This window comes from Aotus nancymaae, unplaced genomic scaffold (assembly GCF_030222135.1).
Source record: "Aotus nancymaae isolate 86718 unplaced genomic scaffold, 86718_ANA_hifiasm-v0.15.2.pri h1tg000003l, whole genome shotgun sequence".
Classification (NCBI taxonomy): domain Eukaryota; kingdom Metazoa; phylum Chordata; class Mammalia; order Primates; family Aotidae; genus Aotus; species Aotus nancymaae.
Window position 1 is genome coordinate 19,455,587 of NW_026988414.1, and position 13,359 is coordinate 19,468,945.

The 13,359-nt window shown below is 39.5% G+C and overlaps 1 protein-coding gene across 2 annotated transcripts in view; it reads left to right on the forward strand.

The window, feature by feature from the left end:
* The window catches only part of PTBP3 (polypyrimidine tract binding protein 3), a 108,427-nt gene that overhangs the window by 15,177 nt on the left and 79,891 nt on the right, over positions 1-13,359 (forward strand). Inside the window, exon 1 of one of the 2 annotated variants that reach the window (XM_064378923.1) lies at positions 4,680-4,698. The exons of the other annotated variant lie outside the window; for it this stretch is intronic. The gene's annotated coding sequence lies outside the window, so the exon portion shown is untranslated. Of the gene's footprint in view, positions 1-4,679; positions 4,699-13,359 lie in introns of those variants that run through there. 2 annotated transcript variants of the gene reach the window in all.

A 13,359-nucleotide genomic window follows, 5' to 3' on the forward strand; every position in this document is an offset into this window, starting at 1 on the left:
TTTTTTTTTTAAATCTTTGTAAGGTTACGGTTTCTCTATGTTGCCCAGGTTGGCCTCGAAGTGCTGGGCTTAAGTGATCCTCCCACCTTGGCCTCCCAGAATGCTGGGATCATAGGTGTGGGCTACTGCTCCTGGCTGTGTCTTCAATTTCTGTCATCAGTGTTTTATAATTTTCAATGTACCCTCCTTGGTTAAATTTATTTCTAAGTATTTTTTTGTAGCTATTTTAAATGAAATTGTCTTAATTTCTTTTTGAAATTTCAAGCATATTGAATCTTCTATGAAACAATATCTCATTTTCTTTTTTTGGAGGCAGAGTCTTGCTCTGTTGGCCAGGCTGGAGTACAGTGGTGTGATCTCAGATCACTGCACCCTCCACCTCCCAGGTTCAAGTGATTCTCTTGCCCTAGCTTCCTGAGTAACTGGGACTACAGGCATGTGCTACCATGCCCAGCTGATTTTTATATTTTTAGACGAGACGGGTGTCACTATATTGGCAAGCTGGTCTTGAACTCCTAACCTCAAGTGATCTGCCCACCTTGGCCTCCCAGAGTGCTGGGATTACAGGTGTGAGCCACCGCACCCAGCTTTCAAATTCTCTTATGTCATCTTTAATTTCTTTCAGTGTTGTTTTCAGTGTACAGGTTTTGCACATGTATCCCATTTTTCTTGCTAATATAAATGGTGTTTTATTATCAATACATAGAAATACTTTGCATATTGATTTTTGTATATTGTGATATTGCTATAAAAACAAAGCTTTTTTTGGGTAAATTTCTTAGGAGTTTTTAATGTATATGATTGTGTCATCTGAGAATGTAGTTTTATTCTTTTCTAATCTGGGTGCCCTTTGTTTCTTTCTGACTTTTATGTATCTTTGCCTTACTTCTGCTCCTTAAGGGAAAGCAGTCAGTCTTTCTTAGCTGTAGATTCTTCTTAGATGCCCTATTTTAGGTTGAAAACATTTCTTATTATTTCTCATTTGCTGTTCTTTGATAACAGCAATGGGTATTGGATTTGTATCTTTCAAGGAACTTTTGTATTTTAGCTAAGTTGTTGGAATTTATGGATGTAAAGTTGTTCATAATATTTTCTTATTATCCTTTTAATGTCTGTAGGAATTGTAGTAATTTTCATCTTTTTAGTACCGATATTCATAATTGATATTTTCTTTTTTTCCCGATTGGTATAGCTGTAAGTATTGTTGGTCTATTTGAAAAGCCAGCTTTGGTTTTCATTTCCTGTGTTGGTTGACTCTTGAATTTCATCAGTTTTGCTCTTTATTTCCTTCTTTCTGTTTACATTGAGTTTAATTTGCTTTTCTGCATATCTTTTCTTTTAGAGAGGGTCTTGCTCCATTGCCCAGGCTGGAGTGCAGTGGCGCAATCATGGTGCACTGCAGCCTTGATCTGGATCCTGGGCTCAAGTGATCCTCCTACCTCAGCCTCCCAAGTAGCTGGACTATAGGCATGTGCCATTGTGCCTGGATAATTTTTTTTTCTTTCTTTTTTTTGAGACAGAGTCTCACTGTGTTACCCAGGCTGGAGTGCAGTGGTGCAATCTCAACCCACTGCAACCTCTGCCTCATGGGTTCAAGCAATACTCCCACCATGCCCAGCTAATGTTTAAAAAAATTTTTTTTGTAGAGGTGGGGTTTTGTCATATTATCTAGACTGGTCTCAAACTCCTGGGCTCAAGCCATCTTCCTGCCTTGGCCTCCCAAAGTGCTGGGATTACAGGTGTGAGCCACTGTTTCCAGCCATTTTCTTTCTTTCTTTCTTTCGTTCTTTCATTCTTTCTTTCATATTTATTTATTTAGAGATGGTATCTCGCTCTGTCGCCCAGGATGGAGTGCAGTGGCATGCTATCAGCTCACTGCAGCCTCCGCTTCCTCTTGCCTTAGCCTCCGGAGTAGCTGGGATTGCCAGTGCCCACCACCATGCCTGGCGAATTTTTGTATTTTTTTTTAGTAGAGACAGAGTTTTTTCCATGTTGGCCAGGCTGGTCTTGAACTCCTGACCTCAAGTGATTCTCCCACCTTGACCTCCCAAAGTGGTGGAATTATAGGCGTGAGCCACCACACCTGTCCCCTTCTTTTTTTTTTTTTTTTGTGATGGGAGTCTCGCTCTATTACCCAGACTGGAGTGCAGTGGAGCAATGTCAGCTCACTGCAGCCTTCTTCTCCCGGGGTCAAGTGATTCTCCCAAAGTTCTGGGATTATAGGCATGAGCCACTGTATCCAGCTGTTCTTCAGTTTGCTTTATGTATTTTGAAGCTCAGTTACTAGGTGCATTCATATTTAGGAGTGTTATATCTTGATGAGTTGACCTTTTGTCTCCTTGCCAAATACACATTTTTATCTCTGGTAATAGTTTCTATCCTGAAGTGTACTTTGTCTAATGTTGCCATTCCAACTTTCTTAAGATTGATATTTGTGTGGTGTATACATTTGTCTCTCTGTATCCTTGGGAGATTGGCCCAGTACTTCCCAAGGACCCCCAAATCTGTGGATGCTGAAGTCTTTTATAAAAAATGGAGCAGTATTTGCATATAACTTATAGCACATCCTGCTGTATGTTTTAAATCACTTCTAGATGCACCTGTAATCCCAGCACTTTGGGAGGCTGAGGTGGGCAGATCACCTGAGGTCAGGAGTTTGAGACCAGCCTGACCAATATGGTGAAACCCCATCTTTCAAAAATAAAAAAATTAAAAAAAAAAAATCACTTCTAGATTACTTAAAATGCCTAATACAGTGCTTACATATAACTTCAGTTGCATGGATTCATTCAAAGTAGTATTTGGCACATAGCAAATTCAACTTTTGCTTCTTGTAACTTTGTGGAACTTTTTTTCCAAATGTTTTCCATCTTCACTTGGTTCATCCGTGGATGCAGAACTCATGGATGTGGAGAGCTGACTGCGTTTTTTTTTTCCTATTCCTTTTAGTTTTCTTTTAATCTATCTATGTTTAAGATAGTTAAAGAACAGATGAGCCAAAACAAATAGCAAGATGGTGGACTTAAATCTACTTAAGAGGATTAGGTTCCAAAAGACTGGCTTCACTTTCTCCTTGCTCACTCTGATAAAAGTGAGCTGCCATGTCATGACTTATCTTATGGACAGGCCCATGGACAAACTGAATCCTGCCAGCAACCACTTGAGTAAATGTGGAAGTGGATCTTTCATTTGTTCTATTAAGACTTGAGATGATTCTGGTCTGTGATAGATCATGTCTAGGTTTCTAACTTCCAGAAATTTAGTTATAAAATATTTGTTTATTTCAGCTGCTAAATTTTGGAGTAGTTATGCAGGCATGGATAAACAGTACAGCTGCCTACTCACAGTAGTGAATAAATATTGAAGAAAGAATATAAAAATAGCTTACTAGGCTGGTTGTAGTGGCATACACCTGTAATCCCAGTGCTTTGGTAGGTTGAGGTGGGAGGATTATTCGAGCCCAGGAGAGGAGGTTACGATGAGCTATGATTGCACCACTGCAGTCCAGCCTGGGTGACAGAGTGAGACCCTGTCTCTTAAAAAAGGTCTTATTAATGTCAAAGTAAGATTATATAAGTGCAAGTACTTTTTTGTTGTAAATCACTATGGGTTATGACTTTCTTATATGATCATGTTATCTTTATCTGATAGCTTACCATAGTGTGTACATACCGCATGTGTACTTTGATTTTTCTTTTCCCTTTTTTTTTTTCAGACGGTGTCTCACTGCCACCCAGTCCGGAGTGCAGTGGCACAATCTCACTTCACTGCATCCTTGACCTCCTGAGCTCAAGCAGTCCTCATACCTCAGCCTCCTGAGTAGTTGGGACTACAGGCATGCACCACTATGCCTGGCTAATTTTTGTATATTTCGTAGAGACAGAGTTTCAACATGTTGCCTGGGCTGGTCTCCAACTCCTGGACTCAGGCGACCCACTCCCTTTAGCCTCCCAAAATTCTGGAATTACATGCATGAGCCACTGTGCCTGGCCTGCTTTTTCTTTTTAGCAGTTTATTTTTCCTTAGTGTCCTAATGTGGTGAATTTCATTGATTTATTATTTTTTTTAAACTTTAACATAAAATTATAGAAAGATTATAAGAGTACGGAGAGGGCTGGGTGTGATGGCTGATGCCTGTAATCCCAGCACTTTGAGAGGCTGAGGCAGGTGGATCACCTGAGGTTGGGAGTTTTGAGACCAGCCTGACTAACATGGAGAAACCCCATCTCTACTAAAAATACAAAATTATGTCGGGGTGGCACATGCCTGTAACCCCAGCTACTCAGGAGGCTGAGGGAGAATTGCTTGAACCCAGGGGCGGAGGTTGCAGTGACCCAAAATCTCGCTATTGCACTCCAGCCTGGGCAACAAGAGTGAAACTCCGTTTCAAAAAAAAAAAGAGTACAAAGAACTCATATATCCTTTACCCAGTTCATATCTGTACCATTTGTTTATCATTTTCCCCAACTGTCTTACCGTTCCCCCTTCAGTAGGATCTTTGTATATATGTAAATACACACACACACACAGACTTTTTAATTTTTTTATTTTTTTTGAGACAAAGTTTTGTTCTGTTGCCCAGGCTGGAGTGCAGTGGGATGAACACAGATCACTACAGCCTTGACCTCCTGGCCTCAAGTGATCCTCTTGTCTCAGTCCTTGAATAGCTGGGTCCATGAGCATGCACCACCACGCCCAGTGAGTTGTTGTTGTTTTTTTGTACATACAGGGTCTCACTACGTTGGCCAGCCTGGTCTCGAACTCTTGCCTCAAGTGATCCTCCTGCCTTGGCCTCCCCTTTTCTTGTATTTTAAATACTTGGTTAAGGTGATTTTCTGCCAGACTTTTCCAAAAGTTACCAATTTTCTTTTCATAATCAGTAATTTGTTGGAAGATGCTTTGAGACTATAGTTTATTCTTTAACCCTTAATATTTCTGTGTATATCACCTATAAACAGTGATACAGTTATCAAAATCAAGAAATTAATCTGAAATACATTCTCAGTCTTTTTGTTTCATTACATTGATTTTTTTTCTTTTTAAAATAAAGATGTGAGATTTCGTTATGTTGCCCAGGCTGAAGTTCCGGGGCTACTCACAGGCACCATCCTAGAGCACTGCAGCCTCCAACGTCCTGGGCTCAGATGATCCTCTTGCCTCAGCCTTGCGTGTAGCTGGGACTACAGGCAGGCACCACCACACCCAGCTAATTATAAAAAAAAATTTTGTCCGGGTACAGTGGCTTATGCCTGTAATCCCAGCACTTTGGGAGGCTGAAGTGGGTGGATCACCTGAGGTCAGGAGTTCAAGACCAGCCTGACCAACATGGAGAAACCTCATCTCTACTGAAAATACAAAATTACTGGGGTGTGGTGGCGCATGCCTGTAATCCCAACTACTCAGGAGGCTGAGGCAGGAGTATCGCTTGAACGCTGGAGGCAGAGGTTGCTGTGAGCTGAGATCGTGCCATTGCACTCGAGCCTGGGCAACAATTAGAGACAAAGTTTCGCTCTTGTTGCCCAGGCTGGTCTCAGACTCTTGGCCTTAAGCCATCCTTCTGCCTCAGCCTTTCAAGTTGTTAGGATTACAAGCCTGAGACACTGTGCCTGGCTAGCAAATCTGTTTCAGAGTATAGTTGTCTCTCAGTATCCATGGGGGGCCAAAATCCATGCATACTCAAGTTCTCCAATTGGCTCTGTATAGGTAAAGTCTGCCTGCATATATAAAAAGTCAATCCTTCATATGACTTGGTTTTGCATTCAGGCAATACTGTATTTTTGGTCCTCATTTGGACCTGGGCAGTTCAAATCCGTGTTGTTTAGTATCATCTGTATTTCCATGTAACTTACACACTTCCTCCTGAGTGCTTTAAGTCAGCTCTAGGTTATTTATAATATGGTTTAAATGCTATGTGAATAATTATGCTTATTGCTTAGAGAATAATGACAAAAAAAAGTCTGTACATGTTCATACAGATGGCAGTTTTTTCCTAAATATTTTCAATTTGTGATTGTTTGAATCCACGGATGTGGAACCCATGGATATCTAGGGCCAATTGTTTATTTTAAAAAAACCAACCATTTTCACCACAACTACAACTGCAACTGCCCTGGCCCCTAATCCGGATTATCATCACAGCTTCCTCACCACTTTGCCTTGTAAAATACTATTCTTAACACAGCAGCCAGAGTGATCCTTTAAAAAAGCAAATTGATCTTTTCATTCCTGTTCAGAACTCTCTTTCCCTCATTTCACTCCGAGTAGGATTCTTTAAAATGGCCTTTAAGGCCCTGCATGATATGACATACGTTCTCTCTAATCTCTTTACTTCTCCCCTTGCTCATTCTCTTTTAGTCATAATTGTTTCCTTACTGTTTTTCCAGAACATACAAGGCATTTTGTTTCCTCTACCTACAGTATTCTTCCCTCAGATATCTACATAGCTTACTCCTTACTTCTTGTAAGACTTTGCTTAAATGCCTTTTTCTCTTGAGTCGTACCTTGCTGCCCTATTTGAAATTGCAACTCTTTTCACCTCTGGCACTCCTGATGGTTTTTCTCCTACTTTTTAAGAAGCACTTACTACTTCAAGATATAATACATAATTTACTTATTTTGATTATCATGTTTCTTCGTACAAGATTGTAAGCTGCATTAAGTTAAGGGCAGGGATTTTCATTTGTTCCCTAATTTTCCCCAGTGGTTAAAGGCCTGGCATATAGCTTGTGGTTCAGTAAATATTTATTGAATTTGTTGAATGAATGAATATTATTACTAACACATTTATACACACTGAATTCAATGTGTATGAGTTATACCTACATAGTAGGTACTGAATAAATATTCAAATGAATGGCGTTTTGATTGGACGTCATTAGAAGGCTTTTTAGAGGAATTACTTGCAGTCATTAAAGTATTTCATTGTGCTGCCTTCAAAAAAAGTGTTGATATTTTGTTGCTAAGATGTCCATATAAAATGAAGGCAATCAGAATTATTTATTGAAAATTGTCCAGAGTAGTTTTTAAACATTGCCACAGCTGCTATTTTAAAGAATTTCCTCTACCTTTAACTACCTTTTTTATTCCCACTGCCCTAGAATCTCAATAGTGGCAACTGTGGAATGGAAAATGTCACAGATGAACAATTTGGTAACTATTCTTTAGAGAATGTTGTTTAGGGATAATCACAGTAGATAAAGGATGTTGATGAGGCCACAGTGTATGTGAGGGTATGATCTCAGTCAAAAGGGTTAGTTAGTAGAGTTACCAATAGAAGATGTCTTTGGGTTTAGATGTGTTTAGAGTTACAGGAGGGTGAATGTTAAAAGGCTTAAATGTTTAAAACGAAACTCTTGGAGTTTCATGTAGTGCCACACAATCTGAAACCCCCATCGAATATTCTGTTTATTCCCTTATCTCTATAGTTATTACTTCTTTTATTTATTTATTTTTAAGATGGGGTTTCACCATGTTGGTCAGGCTGGTCTTGAACTCCTGACCTCAGGTGATCCACCCTCCTTGGCCTCCAAAGTGCTTGGATTACAGGCATGAGCCACCACGCCCTGCCTGTTTTTTTTTTTTTTGAGACAGAGTCTCACTCTGTCATCCAGGCTGGAGTGCAGTGGTGCGATCTTGGTTCACTGCAACCTTCACCTCCCTGGTTTAAGCAATTCCCCTGCCTCGGCTTCCCAAGTAGCTGGGATTACAGGCACCCACCACTACACCTGGATAGTGTTTTTGTATTTTTAGTAGAGACAGGGGGTTTCACCATATTGGCCAGACTGGTCTCAAACTCCTGACCTCAGGCACTTCACCTGCCTTGGCCTCCCAAAGTGCTGAGATTACAGGCGTGAGCCACCACACCTGGCCTATTACTCATTTTTTTTTTTTTTTAAGAAAAAAAGATTTGAAAAAAAAAAAAAAAGAAAAAAGATTTGAACATTGATTACATATGAAACATTGTAGTATGTTCTGTGGAGGAGTATGTAAAGGTAAGTAATCAGGAGACCATAATCAATAAGTTTATATAGTATAGCAAATCTGTTTCAGAGTACAGTTGTTCCTCAGTATCTGTAGTGGGCCAAAATCCGTGCATACTTAGGTTCTCCTGAGTGGGACTTCATATAAGTATCACTTTTATTTCTGTTTTTGGAAAAAGAGCATAGCCAACATGAGTTTTCTATTCTGGAAAGTATTCACATGGGATCACTAGACTATCTGTTAGAAAAAGGTAGGACTTGGATATTAATTTCAGTATTTAAGATTCTGTTAATTTTAAAAAGTTCTAGGATTCTGGAAAATTATGAAGTAGTTTTTTGATAGCCTCTTTTGTGTGGTCATATAGTATCTTGATAGATTAAAACAAATCTTATTCTTGAATTTCATATGCATTTGAGATATCATATAAGGTTTAACTATGACTTAATGGTCTTTTTTCAGAATCTTCTGTACATATTACTTCATAAGCTTAATGCTATATAAAACCAATTCCTATCAGATTTGATGATGAAACACTTATTTGTCCTGCTTTATTACAGTATTTCTTTGCTTTATTTGCCCCGTGAATTATGCTTCAGCAGGCAAGAGCTTCAGTAATTGATACTTGAGGCAGTAAAGCTGATTGGTTTGTTGACTTAGCCAGAGAGCTGACAAGTTCACAGAGCAACCGCTGGACTTATGTAAATTTGCTGTGTGTTTCTAAGGAGACTGTCAATCTGGTGTTGTTTGCACCAGCACCCGCCCCCCGCCACTCCCCCATGTCTTCACATTTGGCTTGTTAAGGCCTTCTTTTGTATACGTTTATTTGTTTACCTGTGGTACAGTCTTTTTTTCTTTTGGTCATCTGCATTCACTCATACAGGTTTTCCTTCCTTTTAAAAATGTCTTCATTCTGCTTGATTATCTTCCATTCTTCCCTTAAACCATAATCTATTATCATAGCAGTCAAACCTTATGGAAAATTGCTTTTGAGACACTTTAGGATGTAAATATTAAGTATAATTTTGAGAAATACTTTTCATTTTTTACTGAAGTAGTCTGTAATTAAATGCAGTGATATGTTTTCAAGAGAAATAATTTATGTCTAGGAAATAAAAGTTTTATTTTGTGTTTTTAAATTAAAAAGAATAAGTTTAAAGTTGGCCAGGTGCCATGGCTCAGGCCTGTAATTCCAGGTCTTTGGGAGGCCTGCAGGAGGATCACTTTAGCCCAGGAGTTTGAGACCAGCCTAGGAAACATAGTGAGACCACACCCCTAAAAAAATGAAAAAAAATTAGCTGGGCACAGTGGTCCATGCCTCTAGTCCTAGCTACTCAGGAGACCAAGGCGGGAGGATTGCTTGACCCCCGATTATGCCATTGTGCACCATCCTGGGTGATGGAGCAATACCCCATCTCAGAAAAAGGGAATATTTAAAGCAAGGCTTCCCTGGACTACATTAGAAGAATTGTCTTATGCCACACATAGCATACACTAACACTAACGATAGCTGATGAGCTAACAACAACAAAAACACCAAAAAATCTTACAGTGTTTTAAGAAAGTTTACGGATTTGCATTGGGCATCATTCAAAGCCATCCTGTGCCGCATGTGGTCCATCTGCATGTTGGACAAGGTGGGTTTAAAGTAATAATGCAGAACTAATAACTCTGTTTTTATCATCTTTTACAATGTTTTACAAAGTAGTATGACTCTTGGGATTTAGGTTTTATAATATCAAAAAAACCTTTGTTTTCTGTAATTTGACAATGAGTCCTTGGGGGAAAAACTTGGCTAGAAAATTGTGGTTATCAGAATTATTTTTATGACTACGTTTTCAAATGTAAGTTTCTTTTGTTCTCTTTGTCTTTTGTCATATTCTGAAATTATTAGGGGGAGTAAGTTACTAGTTTTTAGAAGTGTCATAACTACTTGGGAAACGTCTTGTTTATTCTATATGAAGAATGATAAAACATTGCCAGAAATGAAACTTTATGATCTTATTTATCTTTTTTATTTTTAATTTTGAGACAGGTCTCTCTTTGTCACCCAGGCTGGTGTGCAGTGGCATGATCTTGACTCACTGAGCCTCGACCTCCTGGGCTCAATCGATCCTCCCACCTCAGCCCCCCAAGTAGATGGGACTACAGGTGCGTGCCACCATGCCCTGCTGATTTTTTTGTGTTTTTGGTAGAGACAGGATCTCGTTCTGTTGCCTAGGCTGCTTCTGAGCTCCTGAGCTCAAGTGATCCCCCAACCTTGGCCTCACAAAGTGCTGGGATTACAGGTGTGAGCCACCACGCCCTGCCTGTAGTATTTATTTATTTATTTATTTATTTTTTTGAGACGGAGTCTCGCTCTTGTTACCCAGGCTGGAGTGCAATGGCGCGATCTCCGCTCACCGCAACCTCCGCCTCCTGGGTTCAGGCAATTCTCCTGCCTCAGCCTCCTGAGTAACTGGGATTACAGGCACGCGCCACCGTGCCCAGCTAATTTTTTTGTATTAATAGAGACGGGGTTTCACAATGTTGACCAGGATGGTCTCGATCTCTCGACCTCGTGATCCACCCGCCTCGGCCTCCCAAAGTGCTGGGATTACAGGCTTAAGCCACCGCGCCCGGCCTGTAGTATTTATTTTTAAGCTGCCCATGCAATTGTATCGAGTAGCCAAGGCAGAGGGCTATTATCTTGTACCTGATACTCTGCTGTAGGCTCTCAAGGAATATAATCTAGTATAAGGCACAAATAATAGACCTCAAGGTAGCTGAGAACTAACTTTGTGTACATATTTGACAAAATTATGATATTGACAGTTATACATATATGAAGAATATATTATATGAACTGAACTAAATTCTAGAACCTTACACATTTTAATGTTAAACAATGATAAAAATGAAGTTGAACCCTTTTACTCAGGGTAGAAAAATTCTCAAGGATGTGGTGCCATTTTACCTGTGACTACTAGATAGGATTGGGTATGTAGCAGAGGAATAGTGCTTGAAGCAGGAGAATATCATAAAAAGATGCAAAATAAATATGATTTGTTTGGAGAAAATTACATGACAGGGCAGTAGTATTGTGAAAAGAGATCCAGATTAGAAAGAGTTTTTCATTGCCATCACAGGACCTTCAGTAACCAACAGGGAATAATTTCACATTAATAGTTGATTGGAAATTTATTTGGTAGGAAACTAGGTAACAGTTTATTGAATGAGATAAAAATAGAAAAAAAAAATGAGTAACTTCTCTTGCCAAATTGAAACTGAAATGGCATGTGTGCATTAAGAAGAGTATAGTCAGGCTATATTCTTAGTCAGGCATGGTGGCTCACGCCTGTAATCCCAGCGCTTTGGGAGGCCAAGGTGGACAGATCACTAGAGGTCAGGAGTTTGAGACCAGCCTGACCAACATGGTGAAACCCCATCTCTAATAAAATAGAAAAATTAGCTGGACTTCATGGTGGACACCTGTAATCCCAGCTGCTCAGGAGACAGGCATGAGAATCACTTGAACCCAGGAGGCGGAGATTACAGTGAGCTGAGATCGTGCCACTGCACTCTAGCCTGGGTGACAGAGCAAGACCTTGTCTCAAAAAAATAAAAAGAAGAATATAGTCAACTTTGGGGATTCTTAGCCGTAGTCTGGGGCCTGTGTTAACAGTTTAACACCTCCTCTAGTTGCCTTTCTGGTAATCTCAAGTGTCTCTAAGAAAGTGCTTTCTTCTTGCTAGTTTTTTTTTGTTTTTTGTTTTAATGTCAAAAATACAGAAAGAGTTGGTTTCTCACAGCAGGTAACTTGTTTGGATGATGGAAAGGTGTCTGCGCTTTTGACTTCTCAGTTTTTCTTTTGAAAATGTTTGACTTTCAAGATACTGCCTTATTTTTTCTCACCAATTTTTTCTTTAACTCTTTTGGTAGATTTCTTACTTGCCTTTCCCTTGAGCTGTTGTATCCCTTTATAGTTTTGTTTAAGACAGGCTATTAGGTCAATTTTTTTTCTTCATTTTACAAAAAGTTATTTGCTGTCAGTTTAAATTTGTATAGTTTCTGGTGTATGTTATCTGCCTTTTGTAATGTTTCTTTCTTTTCTTTTTGTTCTGCCTTTTTTTGAAGGGATGCCTTCTGGACCACCATTACAGAAGCATAGTGTTGAGGATAAGCTATGACAATGGGCTGTGGCAGGGTTAAACACAGGTGTTAGTGATGGCTGTTCTAAGATAGCAAGACTCTCAAGCCAGTAGGAATCCTTTGGCTCAGTATGAAGTATCTGTTGTCCTATATTTTATTTTTTAATTTTAATTTTATTAAACTTTTGAAACAATTAGAGATGCATGGCAAGTTGTAAAGATACTACAGAAAGGTCTTGTGTGCCCTTCACAAAGTTTCCTCCAGTGGTTACATCTTATATAATTATAGTACACCATCAAAACAGGAGCATTAGTATTGGCACAGTGCCTGTATATAGTTCTATTTGATTTTATTGCGTATGTAGATTCCTGTAACGACCGTCACAGTCAAGATATAGAACTAATCCATCACCACAAAGATCTCCTTATGGTACCATTTATAATCATACCTACCACCTCCACCACCTCCACCCGACCATCTCTACCTCCTGGCAACCACTAATCTGTTTTCCATCTCTATAATTTTTGTCATTTTGAGAATACTGTAGGTGAAATCTTAGAACATATTATCTTTTGAGGTTGCTAAATGTATGTTTAGTTTTTTAAGAAATCACCAAACTGCTTTCCAGAGTGTCTTTACCAGATACATTGTTTCCACATCAGGTCTACATGTTATACTATAACTTTTTATTTTAGGTGTTCTGATAGTTAAGTGGTAGTATCATGGTCTTAACTTTTCCTTGAAGTGGCTTTTAATTTGCATTTCTTTAATGAGTAAATTAGATTTAGTATCTTTTCACGTGCTTATTGGCCTTCTTTTTTTTTTATTTTTCTTTTTAAGACGGGGTCTTGCTATGTTGCCCAGGCTGGAGTGCAGTGGCTATTCACAGGCGCGATCCCACTACTGATCAGCACGGGAGTTTTGACCTGCTCCGTTTCCGACCTGGGCCGGTTCACCCCTCCTTAGGCAACCTGGTGGTCCCCTGCTCCCCGGAGGTCACTATATTGATGCTGAACTTAGTGCGGACACCCGATTGGCATAGCACACTACAACCCAGAACTCCTGGGCTCAAGCGATCTTCCCACCTCAGCCTCCCGAGTAGCTGGGACTATAGGCACGTGCCACTGCACCTGGCTTATTGGCCTTCTTTGGAGAAATATTTTTTCAAATCCAGTGGGTTATTTGTCTTTTTTTTTTATTGTTGAGTTGTAAGAATCCTTAGGTGTTCTAGGTACCAGTTTCTTATGAGAT